Here is an 18,886-nt window from a genome sequence, read left to right as displayed (position 1 = left end):
TTGAACGGGTAGTAAGAGCTACCTTGCTGATCAATGCACTCATTTCCCTTACGCACGTTAATGTACCGATTTTGCTTTGCTGTGTGCTTACAGCCATGCGATATCAAGGACCCGAAGCAAGACATTAAGTGGACTGCACCAGAAGGAGGTGGAGGTCCTGGCTACTCAATAATGTAGAGAATAACTAGTTGTTTTGCTAGTGATTGCTTGTGTATGTAATTTTGTAGTGTCTGAAAGGAATAAGTATGCTTTATGACTGATAGGGATTTTATTACTCATGTGAATGGGCTAAAAACTCCTATTATACTTGCAAAAATCACAAGGTTGTTGTAGTATAAACGGATCTCGCAAGGTCATTCTCCACTGGGATTATTAAATAATTCGAAACAAACCAAATTTCAATTAATTATTGTAAAGTAGAAATTGAGGTGACTAATTTTATAACCTACTTAAAATAAAAACGAATTTAATTAATAAAAATAAGACAATCTGCAATATTGAAAATAGAGGAAAAAGAAAACTGTTTTGGGAGAAATCAAATTAAGAAAGCACTAGGGTTCCACCATCACCTAGCAATCCTATGAATTTTTACCAATTACTTATGATCTACACATGCCACTTTGAAGGTTAGATTTTCCTAATTCATATTCTACTTGGAACCTCCAACATAGAACGTATATCTAAGATGTAACCCGTATGGACATTCGGATTAAATTTGAACATGAAAGACTCATTATACTTTATGAAAATCCATTGAAAAATCATGCAACCCTTAAGACGTGGTATTCATCCTAAGTGAAATTACAATTATTAATCACAATAAGCCAGCATCAATTTCAGGGAACCTTCCGACCAAAATTGCATCAAATTACTTTTCTAAAGATCCTAATAGTGATCAGGCATTAAGACAATTAGATAGTTTTTATCCCGGTGATTAACAATTCAAAGTATGCATGCAATGAATCATAAGCAATTAAATACAAATCACATATTCATGCTAAGGCTCAAGGCTTCGTCCTAGCAAAAGAAATTAGTTACACATATTCATAATTGAAATCATAGAAAATATTATTAAGAAAATGATTGAAAACACCTTCAAGTAGAAAATCTCCAAAACCCTAGCACTTCTCTCTATCTCCAAAATTGCATAAAATAAAGCGTCCTCAAAAACTGTAGACGGCCAAGCAATATATTTGCTAATCCACCACACAAACCCTAATCCCCATAAAAAAAAATTAAATAAATTAAATAAATAAATAACATAACCCTAAATTAAAATGGTAAAATTCGTCCAAAATCATAACAGCCACGTTTTGGACCCATAAGCTGCTCCAAAACTGGCCCAATATAGCTGGATTTAATGTTTGGAATATTCTGAACACTTCTCTAGTAGGCTACGAACCCATCCGAGGTCATCTTGGGCTCCAAAAACGCAATTTAAGCCCAAAAACGTCATTTTCCAGCACTGCGCATCGCTCCTTTATTTTATCGCCAGAAAATAACCGCTTGGTGGAAAAATCCCAAATTTTGATATGATCAAGTTAAGTGACTTACGAACGTCCTCCAACTGGAATTACTCCAAAATTCGTTCATTTGATCCTGTTTTGCTCCAGAGGAAGTCGAAAGTCCTATATTGAAAATACAATTCAAAGTATCAAAATTCTTCCAAAATATTAACCAAAATATACTAAGATTAGAGTAAAATATATAATATAAAATCTACTCATCAAAATACCCCCAAACTTAGCTTTTTGCTTGTTCTCAAGCAAAACAAAACAAGGCTCAAACAAAAATAAAAACTTAACAAACTAGACAACTAGCTAAAACTCAACCAAGACAAAACTTCCACCTTCAAGTAGCTATCCATAGCAAATTTTAAAAACTAGAACATCTTTTCAAAAGTTCCAACTAATCCCACCACAGAATCTAAGCCATTTAGAATCAATTAGAAAAGAATTCACAAACTTCCTTTGGTGTAAAGTGAATCAACATAGTTAAGGAGACTCGACTAAAACTCTTACCTCTCGTCCTTCTTTATTTCACACATACTAACTTTAAATATAACTATCTTTCTTTTTCTTTTTCTCTTCAATTTTTTTCTCTTTTTTTTTTCCAATAACAGTAGTGGTCGTGCAATGTCGGTTCACTTAAGCTTTCGATCCAACCCATGTAGCGAGCTTTAGGTCAATGACTCCCAAACCACTAGGGCTTTAGGGCACTAGGTGTAGAACACCCCTAAGGACTTAGTAACCTGAGCTGAAAAGGCTACGAAACTAACTAACCACCCTGCCCCATGCCAAAACTCTACCGTTTGACGCGAGAATCACTACTGATTAGGCAGGACTGGCCCGGTTACTAGGCAAAACCTCGGGTGAGATAATTATTACTTTATTCACAATAATAACTGACTTTACTTAAAACAAAAATTAAAAATAAACTTAGACTAAAAGCAAGTGTTCCAATCTCACTCCCCACAAACCATGTTGGTGTGAAGTGCCAAGTTCAAAGTATAATTCATGAATTAGTGTCTAAGCAACGATAAATAGAAAAGACTCTATTGTAGGATTAATCTTCATCATGTCCATTTGTTCTAACGTTTAAAATAATTTATGGATATTAACTTAAAAAGAATAAAAATGCTTAACTGACACAATCCTAAAAGTTTACTTTCCCACCCCCAAACTTATTTCACACTTTGTCCTTAAGGTGTGGAAACTAAAATTAAAAAAAATTAACACAAAAAACGATAGAGCATAACAACCTGAAGTCAACTAAATAAACTAAGCTGATGGAAAAACATGAAAATGAAAACTAGATGAAAATAAGCTGACAGAAAAACAAAATAAAAGCAGAAAAGAAAAAGGTGACCTGAAGCTTCGAACTTAGGAAGGTGAGGACAAAAAGCGATAGCCATCACGTGCGGGGCTTTCCCATGCAAGCCCTGGGCAATGTTGATAAAACAACTGAAGTGGGCCACGAGAAAAACAAAGAAAATGGCATGGGTTCGCGACATAATGCAACCCACTTGGCTGCGCACGCAGGCCACACACGTGCACAAACCCGAGCTCGGTTATTTGAAAGCATTGGAACACCGAGCCGAACGGCTCTTCTCTTTCTTTTGTTTTTCAAACCAATCCATGTAGATGTAGACATCGAAATTTCGGTAAATAAATGTTGACCGATAAATCAAAGTGTCAACGCTCATGTATTACATAAATTTTACACGTAGCGTGTGACTAAACGAAAATTGAAATGAGTTGGAAAAGTCATCAAATAGGACACGTGTCAACACCTGGCAGAAACGACTTATTTCATCTGGGATATTATATTCAAAATTAGGCCTTGGAAAATTCTATAAATACAAGCCCATTTCATTCATTTGAGAGGAACCAAAATCATTAGGCAAAACTCTTGAAGCTCTGAAGCTCTGAAACTCCGAAGCTCTCAAGCATCCAGGTTCCCGAAGAATCAAGAAAGCGTTCTTCGTTCATCGTTCATCCTAAGATCAAGCCCCAACGGCCCTTTGGATCAACAATCATCCACCAATTCAAGATCAAGCCCCGACGGCCCTTGAAGAAAGTGTTCTTCGTTCTTCGTTCATTGTTCTTCCAAGATCAAGCCCCGACGGCCCTTGGATCAACCATCCACCAATTCAAGATCAAGCCCCGACGGCCCTTGATGAAAGCACCATCGTTCATCATCCGTTCATCCAAGATCAAGCCCCAACGGCCCTTTGGATCAACGACGTCGACAAATCCACACATCCAACCATTCTTCAAGATCAAGCCCAAAAGCCCTTGAAGATCCGTTCATCACTGTTCTTCAAGATCAAGCCCAAAAGCCCTTGGAGATCCGTTCATCACTGTTCTTCAAAGATCAAGCCCAAAAGCCCCTTTGAAGATCCGCTCAAATCCACCTTCAAGATCAAGTCCACGGCCCTTGAAGAACGTTAATCCTTAGATCAAGCCCAACAGCCCTTTGGATCAATCACACATCTATAAATCAACACCTTACGGAAATCGAATCAGAGGATCAAATTTGAGAGAGATTGTAACCCAAAATCATCAAATACAAATATTTGTTTGTGCGCGTCGTTCTTGTCTCTTTCGTTTCAGGAATTTTCCGTGTTCACAAATTGGCACGCCCAGTGGGACAATCTCTACCTCTCATCTCTTTCTCCGTTCAAGGAATCCAAGCACACCTCAAAGTCAATGGCATCAAGCAAGGGACAAGCCGTTCTTGCAACCACTGAGGGAAGGATCTTAAGCACTTCTGCCGCAAATTGACGATCCATTGGCGCCACAACCGCTCCTCAACATGCCACTTCAAAATTGGTGCCGCTAAAAGAGCAAGGGGAGCATCCAAGGTGTGAGTCTGTCATCAACCTGACCTCGCTGGGGGCATCGAAGCATGATGTTGAGGCACACAAGATGACATCCCAAAACAGCCAACGACGTTCTTCATCAGCATCCTGGATGTCTAAAGGAAAGTCACGTCTATTGGTCGCACAAGTCATGACTATTGGTGTTACCTCCGTTGAAGAACAACTGGCTCAAATGAATGAAGCGATTGCAAGGCTAACACAGATTGTGGAAGAAAAAGACTTGCAAATTGCTGCACTCGTCAGCCGACTGGAGCCACAGGACGGCGATAAACCCGACCGAGAGAATGATCCACTAAAGAGAAGAGATGACGAAGAAGATGAGCCTCAGGTGGAGAAAAACGATGCGAAGCCGGAGCCAGACCAAGCAGCGGCACTCATGGGATCTCTTTCTATCCAGCAACTGCAAGAGATGATCACCAACACCATCAAGGCACAGTACAAAGGGAGCTCATATACCTCCGGGTTGTACTCAAAGCCGTATTCAAAGAAGATCGACGCCTTAAGGATGCCGAGGGGTTATCAACCACCAAAGTTCATGCAATTTGATGGAAAGGGAAACCCGAAACAGCACGTTGCCCACTTCGTTGAAACTTGCAACAACGCAGGAACCGAATGGGACTACCTCGCCAAGCAGTTTGTGCGCTCGCTGAAAGGAAACGCCTTTGAGTGGTACACGGATCTGGAGCCTGAGTCCATCAACAGTTGGGAGCAATTGGAGCGGGAATTCCTTAATCGCTTCTACAGCACCCGCCGCACTGTGAGCATGCTAGAGCTAACAAGCACAAAGCAGTGGAAGGACGAGCCAGTCATTGACTACATCAACAGATGGCGCACTCTAAGCCTCGACTGTAAAGACAGGCTCTCGGAAACCTCTTCAATCGAGATGTGCATCCAAGGCATGCAATGGGGTTTGCAATACATCCTTCAAGGCATTAAACCACGGACCTTCGAGGAATTGGCCACTCGCGCCCATGACATGGAGTTGAGCATCGCCCATCATGGGAAGAAAGAACTGATCGCCGACTACAAGAACGACAAAGTTCTTGGGACAAAGGTGGAAAAGGCTGCATGGAAACCCACCAAGGAAGCGATGACGGTCAACACAGCTCCCGTCAAAATCTCCACACGAGGCAAGACGATTCAAATCGAAGCTTTTTGTGATCAAGAGATGTGTAGACGCACTTTGAAGGAGCTTGAGGAGAAGATTTATCCATTCCCCGACTCTGATGTAGTTGCCATGCTGGATGACCTGTTGGACAAGAAGGTGATCAGTTTGCCTGAGTGCAGACGGCCGGAAGAGATGAATCGTACCGACAACCCAAGATACTGTAAATTCCACCGCTTCATCAGTCATCCAACGGAAAAGTGCTTCGTACTGAAAGATCTCATCCTGAAGCTAGCACAGCAAGGGGAAATCGAGCTTGACCTCGAAGACACGGTTGCAGCACACACTACTACTATCGTGTTTGAATCACTCGATCCTGTGCATCTCCGAAGCATGCATGATCATTCCCGTCAATGTTCAAGTCACATGGCACCTCCTACACAACCATCACCGGGGGCAAGCAACCAAGATGCATCTACTGATGATAAGAAAGGGTGGACATCGGTGACCTACAAAAAAACGAGGAAGCCAAGACCACAAGCCACAAGGCCAAAAGAGGAGCCTAAACCCGCCCCTCGAACTTCAGTCTTCGAAAGGCTGAATTATTCAAAACCTAGAATTGCAGCACTTGATCGCATCAGTGGTCGAGACCAAAATTCCGTCTTCAAAAGGCTTGAGATGCCAACACCGCAAAGATCAGTCTTTGAAAGGTTATCAAAACCCAAGAAACAAAGCGGCACAGCTAGATCTCCGCAACGGTCGGCTTTGAACAGACTTGAAGAAACTAAGAAGCCTTCTAGAAACAGGAAGACAACGCCAAAGGGAGAGAAGCTCGACAGTCTAGCAGGAAAAGACGATGTTCAAAGCTTGATTCCTTCAAGAATGAAGCGCCAAGCAACTTTGGAAGTCGACACAAAAGGACCATTGAAGGTAAGGAGGCGCACCATCATCTACACCGGCCAATCTTCACGGCAACAAACCCAAGAGAACCGCACTGAAGAGAAGGCCCAAGAAGACAAAGAAGGCGAAATCCTGGAAAAAGACATCACTTCCGGCTCTGTCAACTCAAAATTTTCACCTCAATCGCTGGGGGCATGCTCCAAAAACATGCCAGTCAAGCTGAGTGAAGTTGAAGGGTGGACTTATGTCACTCCGAAGAAATTGCACAAGAAGCATATGTCTTCTCCACAAGCTCACCAATGGGAAAGGGGGCAAAACAGCTCCTGTTCACCTCTAGAACAATGTGAAAGTGTTGGAGATAATGAAACTTTGACACGAAGATCGTCCATCCCCATCACGATGCGCGATTTCTTTCCTGAAGACTTCTTCAACTACTCAGTCAAGGCTCCTTGCTATGAAGATTGCAAGGAACGACTCTCTCAGATCGCTTGACGAACCAATGCTCCTTGTTCGCACGAGCCTAAACTGCATGAACCAAAGCTCCTTGTTCGCACGAGCCTAAACTGCACGAACCAACGCTCCTGGTCTGCACGAGCATAAAAGGCAACACCAACGCTCCTGGTCTGCACGAGCATAAAAGGCAACACCAAAACTCCTTGTCTGTAAGAGCCTAAACTGCAAGGCACAAGGCTCCTCGCCTACATGAGCCTAAACTGCATGGCACAACGCTCCTGGTCTGCACAAGCATAAAAGGCAATACCAACGCTCCTTGTCTGCACGAGTTGAAACTGCAAACGACACCAACACTCCTTGCCTGCATGAGTTAAAACTGCAAACGGCACAAAAAAGAAAATACCAAAAAATATATGTATGTATTTGAACTACGTTTTGACTTGATCTCTTTCTTTGGAAGGGTACGTAGGCAGCTTGAATATTCAATTTCAAGTTCAGTCACATAAAAAAAAATTATTAAAAAAAAAATGTTTTATTAAATAGAGTCAATTTTATTACAGAAAAAAAAAATAAATAAAATAAAATACATATGTTTTATGTATTAAAAAATAAAAATAAATAAATAAATAAATACATATTCCTTTTATATACATACATACATACATATATATATATATATGTATATGTATATATGACCTCTATCCAGCTAGCCTATTAAAAGGAGGTCATCCAAACTCAAAAGGAAGCTATCCAGGCCCACGTGACAGCCTCCAAGCCCAGGCTTCCCTCCAAAGCACAGAGAGCAACGAAGGCGGTGAGGTCGGGGTCTGGATTCACCAAACCCGATGGCTCCCCGATTTCCTCCAGAGCGTTAATCTCAATACAATCAGAATCATCATCACACTCCTCCGTTGGCCATATATTCCCTTTCCGCTCTCCACGGAAGAAGAAAGTCAATTCCAGACTCAAATTCCAATTCGCCGAGTCATCTTCTTCTCTTTGACGAAGAGGAGGAAAAAGGAGGACTTCGTTGTGGGCGTCGCCCAGATTTAAATCCTGCGGTTGGGACATGGAATCATCAACGCCTGATCATGCCGATCATCATGCTGCTAACAACAACAACAAGAAGCCTCGTAATAATCCAAATTTGATTACGACAGGCGATCACCTGCGGCATGTGGAGTCGATGGCCACAATGCCTTCCGGCGTCGGAAACATTTTCCACCTGAACGCTGTCATTCTCGAAGAATCTCTCGCTTCTGAAGAGAACGATCTCGTCTTTCCCAACAACTCCCGGCCCTATCCTCCACGGACGAGCCTCACGCTCCTAGGCTCTATCAGATCCTCTCAGTACCCTCAGATTAAGAAGTTTCTCTCCACTCGCCGTCATCCTCCCCACTGACGCCGCCACCTCCGCATCCTTCTTCTTCTTCTTCCCCAATTTTCCTCCTCTGCAACCCAGCAGCCTCCACTTTCAGACTCTCTCTTTCTCTCTCTCATGGCGTCCCCAATTGAGCAAGGAGGTGATGCGGATTTAGGGAAGGGTCTGATGACTGCACAGCCGAGCCAAAACACTCTGGCCGAGCCATCACCGTCTTCCACGGCGTCAGCGCCGGCTTTGGTGCTTTCCAACTCAGGAAAACGGATTGACCAGGCAGGGAAGAAGAAGTACGTGAAGCAGGTGACGGGGCGGCACAACGACACGGAGCTTCACTTGGCGGCTCAGCGCGCGGATCTAGCCGCTGTAAAGAAGATTCTCGACGATATCGATTCTCAGATGGTGGGGACCGTAAGCGGTACGGAGTTTGATACGGAGGTAGCTGAGGTCCGGGCGGCGGTGGTGAATGAGGTGAATGAGCTGGGAGAGACGACTTTGTTCACGGCGGCGGATAAAGGGCACCTTGATGTGGTTAAGGAGCTGTTGAAGTATTCGAACAAGGAGACCTTTACGAAGAAGAATAGGTCCGGGTTCGACCCCTTGCATGCTGCTACAAGTCAAGGACACCATGCCATTATCCAGGTACTCCTAGATCATGATCCTGGGCTAAGCAAAACCCGCCCCGACAAGTGATTTCTATTAGCCCAGCCTATAACTACACAACAAGGCGACCACCTCAAGTTCAACTATACATGGACCCAGCTTCAGGACAACCAATCTTGCAGCTGAATATATAACTTTCGAGATGGTGATATCGGAAACACTAGTTGGTGGGTTGATTGGTAGAAACGGTTCCAACATTTCAAGGATCAGAAATGAGCCTGGAGCAATGATCAAGGTTTATGGCGGAAAAGGTGAGCAAAAGCATAGGCAAGTTCAGTTTTGTGGTAGTGCTCAACAGGTGGCACTCGCAAAGCAGAGGGCTGATGAGTACATATATTCTCAGCCGGTACAACAACCTGGCGCTCAACAGCCAGTTTTTACAGTGAAGATGAGGCAGGAAACACCGATCTCGTTCATCAATTGCTCCAATCGCCACCTACAGAATCAGTTCATGTTAACTGCTGACCCTCGATGCTTCATTAGCATATTTGTGAATGCGAGTCATGCCGTTGGATTGCCTATGCTCTCTGCAGCAGTGATGTACCAGATATCGAAACTATCGACAATTTATAGTACTCTTGTTTGTAATGGTTGTGTGTTGCCAGATATTTGAAGATAAAAAATGGAAATCAATCAAGGTTGGGCTGTTGGAGCTGGAACCGGATGTGGAGGACCCCATTTCGTCTCTGTTTAAGAACTTGATGGATTATGCTCAGGGGAAGCAGGTGTTTGATGAAAGTTCAGAGAGAGAGTGCAATGGTGATTTTGAATACAGTAAGCTTGGAGATGACGCTTCCAGGATTTGTGCAAGCAATGACGGTGAAGATCTGGACTTAAGAGAACTGATTCATTTCTGTTGTTGTAAATGATTGCATCTGTGTCACAGAGATTTTGACTTGAGGAGGTCGGATCTGATTCTGCCCAGCAAGGATGATCCGTTCTAGCTCTCTGTCCTCCACACCTACCCACATCGTGCTCCATCTTTTACCTAAGCGTAGAACGATGATACCACTGATGAAGATGACCAAATGAGCAGTGGAGGATTGTACTAAAGCTTCGAGATGGAGACGAACCCGATAAAGTCTTCGTCAAGATTTGAAGGCATCGCGGAGCTGGCGACCGAAGGGGCTCGAGCTTCATGTGCTTGCTAATCGAAGCTTCGAGCAGTACAACGATGGGTTTTGCAGTGGTGGCAGCCAGTACAAGTTCTACTCCGTTAAGTCCGTTTTTGCCAAATCTTAGAGATCACCACTATGAACAAGCTCAAGAAAATGACGCTGAGAGTGATCACGGAGTGGCTGTCGGAGGAATGGCGTGCATGATGTCGGCATGGGCTCAGTAAGAATTGACGAGGCGAAGTCTATTGGCTGTGCTCTGTACCTGTGCTCAGTGGCAGTGCAACGGGTGTGTAATGACTGTGCTCGGCAGGCAGTGCAATGGCTGTGCTCAGTGGTTGTGCTCAGTGACGGTAGTGGTGGAGCGTCTTCCTCTGCACCTCCGCCATGGCCGCCGCCTTTGAATAAGATTGACAAAACCGAAGTTTATCAATACACACCCAAAGACCTCCTCCGTCTCTTGCCTCGCAGCTGCCAACGACTTCAACGACCGTCGTCAAACGACTAGCCGGTCGTGAAGCTTGAAGCACCATCTTCTCCGTCCTCCTTGCTCCGCTCCCTGCAAGTTCCTCTACCCATCGCCCAAATTTATACAGAAACAAAAATAATAAAATATAATATAAAAAAAAAAAAAAAAGGAGGTGGTGGTGCATCTGGCACCACGTGAAAAAAGGGGAATGGTGGATCAAGTACCATGTGAAAGCAGACGAAAAAAATAAAATAAAATAAAATAAAAAAATTAAATTAAATTAAAAAAAAAAAAAAAAAAAAAAAGGTGGATTCTTGGTGGCTAGCACCATGCAAAAAAAAAACAAAGGGAAAATGGGTTTTGGGATGGTGGATCACTCCACGTGAAAAAAAAAAAAATATATATATATATATATATGTATGTATGTATGTATACATGTATGTGTGTATATATATATGTGTGTGTATAATATATATATATATATATATACAGCAAAAAAAAAACATTAAGAGAAATAAAAGTCTATTTTATTTATTTTTTCTGGAAATTTTACATAAAATTGCATTCTACATACCCAAAAAAAAAAAAAAAAAAAATTTTACAAATGTGCAAACAAAAGGGACGGAGTCTTTATTGCTCAGGTGGTGTCTCAGTACTCGGTGGAGCTTTAGGAAAAAGAGACGTCGGAGGTTGACTGTTTGAAGTCACACCACTCGGTGGAACTCCAGGAAGAAGAGGAGCCGGAGGTTGACTATTTGAAGTCACACCACTCAGTGGAACTCCAGGAAGAAGAGGAGCCGGAGGTTGATCATGAGGAGCTTCATTACGCGGTACAGCCCCAGAAGACGAAGGCAAATGATGCTGGAACAAACCCACAAACCTCTGATGATCAAGTAAAATCTGACCATCAGATTCTTGCATCTGGTCAATCTTCCTCTTCATGTTTGTCGCATAGCTATGTGCGAGCTTATGCAACTGTTTATTCTCCTGCTTGAGCCCTCTAATCTCCTGTTTGAGACTCATCACTTCCGCCGCCAATGATTCAACTTGACGGGTTCGAGCAAATAGGCGTTGGGCCATATTAGATACAGAACCCGCACACTGCACACTGAGAGCCAGAGAATCCTTAACAGCCAACTCATCAGACCGTTTGGAAAGTAGTCTGTTATCTCTGGGAGTGACAAGGTTTCGGGCCACCACCGCAGCGGTCATATCATTCTTCACCACTGAATCCCCAACGGTAAGAGGACCAGTAGGGGATATGAAGGATGGGCGCCATATGTTGTCTGGAGAAGAAGGGACTGCCTCTTCACCAAGATTCAAGTCAAAACGACGGTCGAAGGGTCCAGACATTTTCAAAGTATTGAAGGAAGAAGAAAACAGACAAATCAAGATCTTAGAAGTGCAAGAAGGGAGTTTTCACAAGCAAAAAATTCAAGTGTGCTTTGAAACGAACTGCATGCCTTTATAAAAAAATCAGCACTCGACGGGATTTCAAAGATCGAAGAGGCGAGCTCAGAATTCGAAGAGGCTATTCAAAAATCGAAGAGGCAAGCTCGGAAATCGGAGAAGCATCTTGCTTTTCCATACGCGTCGGCACCCATCACACGCAAACTCAGCTTTGCGGAAATCATGGGTAATTTGTCGAAGCGTCGATCCCAGATATCGAAGAGGCACCAGTCTTTTTCAGCCGCGTCATCACCTGTCATATGCACACTCAACTTTGCGCAAATCACGGGCAATTTGTCGAAGATTTTCGGTGAAGGAGAAAGCACGTGAAAGTTTACTGTTCAATCACGCGTTAGTTGTCGACACAAGTGAAAGAATACTACCTCTACAGGTATTAAGGGACCTCCTATAACTGTCCACCTTCACCTTCCATAGCAAGGTAGACATACAGAGCCTTTCTTCATCTCCAAAAAAATGCTTTCCCAACGAAACCTCTCGAGTCATTCAGTGTTCCTTATTCCTTGGGGTACCTTTGCAAGCTAATGACTCCAAAGCAAAAGTATCTCATATCACCAGGGTAGAAAGCAAGAGTATCTCATATCATGCGTTCTCCCTGTCCTTTCCTTTGTCCTTGTTCCTACCTACAAAGACAAGGATAAAGAAAACAATATGCCGGAACTTCCACTCAAACTCGGGTAAGGAACTGATTGCTTGGAACCCTTCCCTGATTGCCTACCTAGCACTGCTCTCGCATACTCGTCTCCCACTGCTGCTGTACTTCAAAAGAAGCTACCACATCTGCCTGAAGAACAGATAAGGCAAGTGAAAATGATACCTTGCAGCATGTGGAGACAACGTGCAGGAGGAACAAGCAGAGAAGAATGCGGTCTGCACAGTCAACTCAGCAGAAGGAGTCCGAACTGAGGAACTCGAGAAGCTGCCACATCTGCCTGAAGAAACAAGCAGAGAAGAATGCAGCATGCACAGTCAACTCAGCAGAAGGAGTCTGAGATGAAGAACTCGAGAAGATGCCACATCTGCCTGAGGAACAGATAAAGGAAATGAAAATGATACCTTGAAGCATGTGGAGACAAGTGCAACAAGGCACGTGCTGAGTCATCCATTAATTCTTCAAAATCAAAAGTATCTCATATCATCAGGGTTGCAATCATTCTGGACGGTGAATTCGTTTTGACCCTCAAATTCTTAGGTCGGCTTACTAGGCGTTATGAGCTGCACGTGTCGATTCACCACCCTTGAATCAAATCCTTAAAGATCAAGTCACCAACTGGAAGAAGAGCCCATCAATCTTGAAGATCATACCGCTGACCAAACTGCTCAGGTGTGAATTAGAAAGATTGAACAAAGCAACAAGTCGTCACCTTCACCTCGTGCCTGCTTGCAATATGTTCGAGTCAGCCTTCAAGAATCAAGCCCCAACGACCCTTGAAGAAGCTTCCAGCCAAATTCAAAATCAAGCCTCGACGGCCCTGGAAGAAATCACAAGTCCGATTCAAGATTAAGTGTCTACCACCCTTGAATCAAAACCTAGTTCAAGAATAAGCTGTGGAAAATCAACAATTGGAGGAATCCAGAAAATCCTTCAACCCAGTTCAAGATCAAAGCTGTGGAAAGTCAACAAGCGCAACAAAATACGTGCCGATTCACCCACTACCAAAGCCAAAGATCATCTACCACATGAAGCTCCTTGTGGTCCAATTTCAACCTTCAAGATCAAGCATCGACGGTCCTTGAAGAAATTTCAAATAAAAGTTCAAGAACAAGCCTCAACGGCCCTTGAAGAAATTTCAAACGAAAGTTCAAGAACAAGCCTCAACGGCCCTTGAAGAAATCTCAAGCCCAATTCAAGATCAAGCCTCAACGGCCCTTGAAGAAATCTCCAGCCCAATTCAAGATCAAGCCTCGACGGCCCTTGGATCGACATCTACAGTAAGGGACTTCAAAACGCATCTCCTACACGTGACAAGCACATGTATACGACGTGCCTTGAAGTGGGGGCATTTGTAGACATCGAAATTTCAATAAATAAATGTTGACAGATAAATCAAAGTGTCAACGCTCATGTATTACATAAATTTTACACGTAGCGTGTGACTAAACGAAAATTGAAATGAGTTGGAAAAGTCATCAAATAGGACACGTGTCAACACCTGGCAGAAACGACTTATTTCATCTGGGATATTATATTCAAAATTAGGCCTTGGAAAATTCTATAAATACAAGCCCATTTCATTCATTTGAGAGGAACCAAAATCATTAGGCAAAACTCTTGAAGCTCTGAAGCTCTGAAACTCCGAAGCTCTCAAGCATCCAGGTTCCCGAAGAATCAAGAAAGCGTTCTTCGTTCATCGTTCATCCTAAGATCAAGCCCCAACGGCCCTTTGGATCAACAATCATCCACCAATTCAAGATCAAGCCCCGACAGCCCTTGAAGAAAGTGTTCTTCGTTCTTCGTTCTTCGTTCATTGTTCTTCCAAGATCAAGCCCCGATGGCCCTTGGATCAACCATCCACCAATTCAAGATCAAGCCCCGACGGCCCTTGAAGAAAGCACCATCGTTCATCATCCGTTCATCCAAGATCAAGCCCCAACGGCCCTTTGGATCAACAACGTCGACAAATCCACACATCCAACCGTTCTTCAAGATCAAGCCCAAAAGCCCTTGAAGATCCGTTCATCACTGTTCTTCAAGATCAAGCCCAAAAGCCCTTGGAGATCCGTTCATCACTGTTCTTCAAAGATCAAGCCCAAAAGCCCCTTTGAAGATCCGCTCAAATCCACCTTCAAGATCAAGTCCACGGCCCTTGAAGAACGTTAATCCTTAGATCAAGCCCAACGGCCCTTTGGATCAATCACACATCCATAAATCAACACCTTACAGAGATCGAATCAGAGGATCAAATTTGAGAGAGATTGTAACCCAAAATCATCAAATACAAATATTTGTTTGTGCGCGTCGTTCTTGTCTCTTTCGTTTCAGGAATTTTCCGTGTTCACAGTAGAAAGAGAAGTAATAATGAAGCGTCCCAAGTCCCCATGTCTATTACCCCTAAAACCTTCAACCTCTCTCTCTCTCTCTCTCTCTCTCTCTCTCTCTCTCTCTCTTTAATAGCAGAAAATGTTCTCAGTGCTCTCACTTCAAACCCATCCATCTCAGACCTCTCTCTTTCTCTCATTTCCTTACCTCTCATCACCCTCAGCCGCTCAACCACACACATGATCCGCTGCAAGAACCCCAAAACCAACGCCTCGGCTATGGAAATCGTAGCACATGTGAAGCTCAAATCTTCCTACAAAGGTAATCTTCATCCTTGTCCTTGTTTAATAGGTGCACAGTTGATGATTTTTTTTTTTTATAGTCTCTGAGTAACTGGTCGAACACCATTGTTCTGTGACTGGTGCATGTTGGTCTCAAGTCTGTGTATATTATAAATGTGCAAATGTTCATGACCTGAAAGCTCTGCAACGGCAATGAAAAGGAACAACAGCAAAGACTGTGCAGATCCGGTTCCTGCAAAGGTAAAAATCTTATTCTCCGTAGGTTAATGAACCCCATGTTGTGAGAAAATAGCGTCATTACCTCTACATGTAATTATAATGGTGTGGTATTTGTGCAGAACACTGAGACCCGTGACAAATCCGAGAGAAAGAAATCTCAACAGAAAATCCACTGGACAGAAAGCATGACACATCTTAAAAGTCGTGATCTATTGATTATGAAGGTATAAACTTAGCCCTGCTCTGATTTAAATGTCATGATTAATTTCGTCCATGGATTTGTGAAAAATGTTAACAAAAACCATATGTATATGCGAGTTTGAGCATGCATCGAACTAACAACATACGGACTAACATGTAGACGATGAAAGTGGAACAAAATGTGTGAGACTTAACGAAGACTAAATGAGCACGAAAAATATGGACCCTAAAAAGTAAAGGACCCCAGATCTGATGAACATATAGTACAATGAATAAGACCTTAAGAAAATATGACTCTCACAAAATTGTGTGTTTTAAGTGATTCATAACCTGGATTATAGAAGTCATAATGTCAACAAGCTTTCTGGTGTGAGCTGTGTAGGACGGCAAGTTGGCCTCAGGACAAAGGTGGAAGACCGTACCCACTCGGACATCACAACTCCGCCTCCCATCCGAAGGTAAAACGAATCCTGTGTTGTGATGTGTCTTGATATGCAAAGATGATGTTTATGTCCCAACATGGTTTCATTGTGGTGCTCTGTGTGCAGGGTATGCGGATCCATGATAGAGCTAAGGGAACATAAGTAAACACACAAGCTTAACGGACAATAACAGCAAAAGCCTCAGGACCCAGATCTGTGTATCTGGGAGGTAAAATTCGAATTCCTGCAAGTTTAATTGTTATAGATCTGGTAATAATAGTTGTACTCAGTTCTATGGTGTATGGATCTGTGATTTAATTGTGCTTCTCCATGCATTGCAAAATTGAGTTGCAAAAAATTAACTCCTCAAAATTATGTTTCTGTGCTGGATCTGCGACAATCACCCCAAACTTGCATCTGTGAATGACTTTATATTAACTGCTTTAACTTTCCAGCATAGTGTAGATGTGGTTGATATTAATGTAGACTTGCTGTTGGGTGCATGATTCCAGTATAAGATGCTTTTTATTTTCCACGTTCGCAACCTGCAATTAATCGATATGCATTAAAATAAAATCAACTGGGTAAATAAAATCAACTTGCAATTTTCCATTTTTGAATTCTTCGTTTTTTTTTCAATTTTTTTTTTTTTTTTGTATTTTGTATTTTGTATTTTTATTTTATTATTATTATTTTTTTGTGTTTTTGTTAAAGTGAATAATCAAACGAAAAATAAAATTAGGAAAGAGTTTAAAAAAAATTGGGTTGCCTCCCAATAAGCGCTTTATTTTAAGTCTGTAGCTAGACGTTGAGAAGTCCGGTGGCTAGATCACTGGTTCCTTCAGAATTAAAGACTCGCTTGCACCAAATTTCTCTATGCATGGTTTTAGTTGATATTTCTTGACCTTGAGCAAACAACCCCTGCCCTCTGGTTCAATGTCCACGTTACCGTTTTGAAAAACCCGCTTAACCATATAAGGGCCTTTCCACCGAGATTCTTGTCTCCCTAGAACTAACTTGAAACTGGTATTCAATAGCCACACCTTTTTACCAGGCTGTATTTTCTTAAAATTTGGTCTGCTTGGCAAATTTTCATGTTTTTTCATAATGTTAATTGGTTGGTCATCATGTAGCACCCTTTGCTACTGTGGTTTAGGACCTATGCAATCATGAGTTAAATTCGGAGGTTTTATGGACAGATGGTCAGTTGATGATCTGCTCATAAACTCGACACTTGGTAAACCATCCAATGCATCAACACGCATGCATTCTTGCTCATCACTTGAATGTATGCTTGCTTCAAACAACCTAAAAACAACTGTTTGATCTTCGACCCTAAATGTTAGTGTTCCGGCTTCAACATCAATAAAAGTCCGGGCTGTTGCTAGGAATGGGCGGCCCAAAATGATGGGTGTTGTCAAATCCTCATCCATGTCCAACACCATAAAATCAGCTGGTAAATATAAATTGTCAACCTTCACAATAACATCTTCAATGATCCTTCTAGGATAGGTAATTGAACGGTCAGCCAATTGAATAATGTTGGATGTTGGTTTTAGCTCACCCTCACCTAAACGTTTAAAAACAGAATAAGGCATTAAGTTTACACTAGCACCTAAATCAATTAAAGCACTACTAAAATCACAATTGCCAATAGTACAAGAGATAGTAAAACTCCCTGGATCTTTTTTCTTTGGAGGCAATTTATGCAATAGGACCGCACTGCACTGTTATGTTAGAATAACTTTTTCGGAATCCCCAAGCTTCTTTTTCTTTGTGCAAACGTCCTTCAAAAACTTGGTATAAGATGGAATGTTCTTGATTGCATCAATTAATGGAAGATTAATTTGAACTTTAGCCAAAGTCTTCATAAAATCTTTAAATTGTTGATCTTTAGCTTTAGGCTTTAACCTTTCAGGATAAGGCATAGAAGGCTCATAAACATGTTTTGCAGTTTTTGGGGTAGCTTATGCAGTATTTTTTGATCTGTCTTGTAGCTGCCCAGAAATTGCAGAATCTGCAAAAATTGCAGATTTAGTTTGGGGCTGTTCTGCTGCCTGTGAATTTCCAGCAGAATTTTCATGTCTGTTGTCGTAACTTTTGCCAGACCGTAAAGTATGTACAACATTGCATTCTTCTCGTCCTCTTGGATTAGGTACTATTTGACTAGGAAATGTACCCGGAGCTCCTTCTAAAACCTGCAAAGCAATCTGCCCAATTTGTTTTTCCATGTTTTTCATTGCTGCATGTATATTTTGGATTTCTTGAGTGGTAGTACTTGCTAATTTTTCAATTGCAACCTCCCAAGCAGCCTTAGGTGCAGCAGGTTGTTGTACCTGCTGTTGAAATTGAGGCCTAGAGTGCTGATCTTTGTCCCACTTTAAATTAGGATGATCTCTTCAACCTGGGTTGTAGAAATTTGAATACGGGTCATATCGGGGACGCTGGAAATTGTTAAATGCATTAACCTGCTCTGCTGTAAAATCTAGACAAACATCTTTATGTGGGCAGCTCATAAAATCATGAGTTATCATGTTGCAAATGTTGCAAGCAGCTTGTAAGGGCTGTTGTACAGTAACCTGTGAACCTGGTATTCTTTGTAATAACATGTCAAATTTTGCATCAAGCCTTTTCTCCATTTTTTCAATTTGTGTTGTAACATACGGAGAACTGTTAGACATCTGTTAGACATCTAAAAAACAGACCTAGATTGTGGCTGCTCAACTGCCCACTGTTGTGTATCTGCTGCCATTTTTTCAAATAACAAACAAGCCTCCTGTGCATTTTTATCTTTCTACGAACCTCCACATGAAGCGTTGACAAGAGTT

The sequence above is a fragment of the Malus sylvestris genome, chromosome 13 (assembly GCF_916048215.2).
Source record: "Malus sylvestris chromosome 13, drMalSylv7.2, whole genome shotgun sequence".
Lineage (NCBI taxonomy): Eukaryota > Viridiplantae > Streptophyta > Magnoliopsida > Rosales > Rosaceae > Malus > Malus sylvestris.
This window is presented reverse-complemented; position numbering follows the sequence as displayed.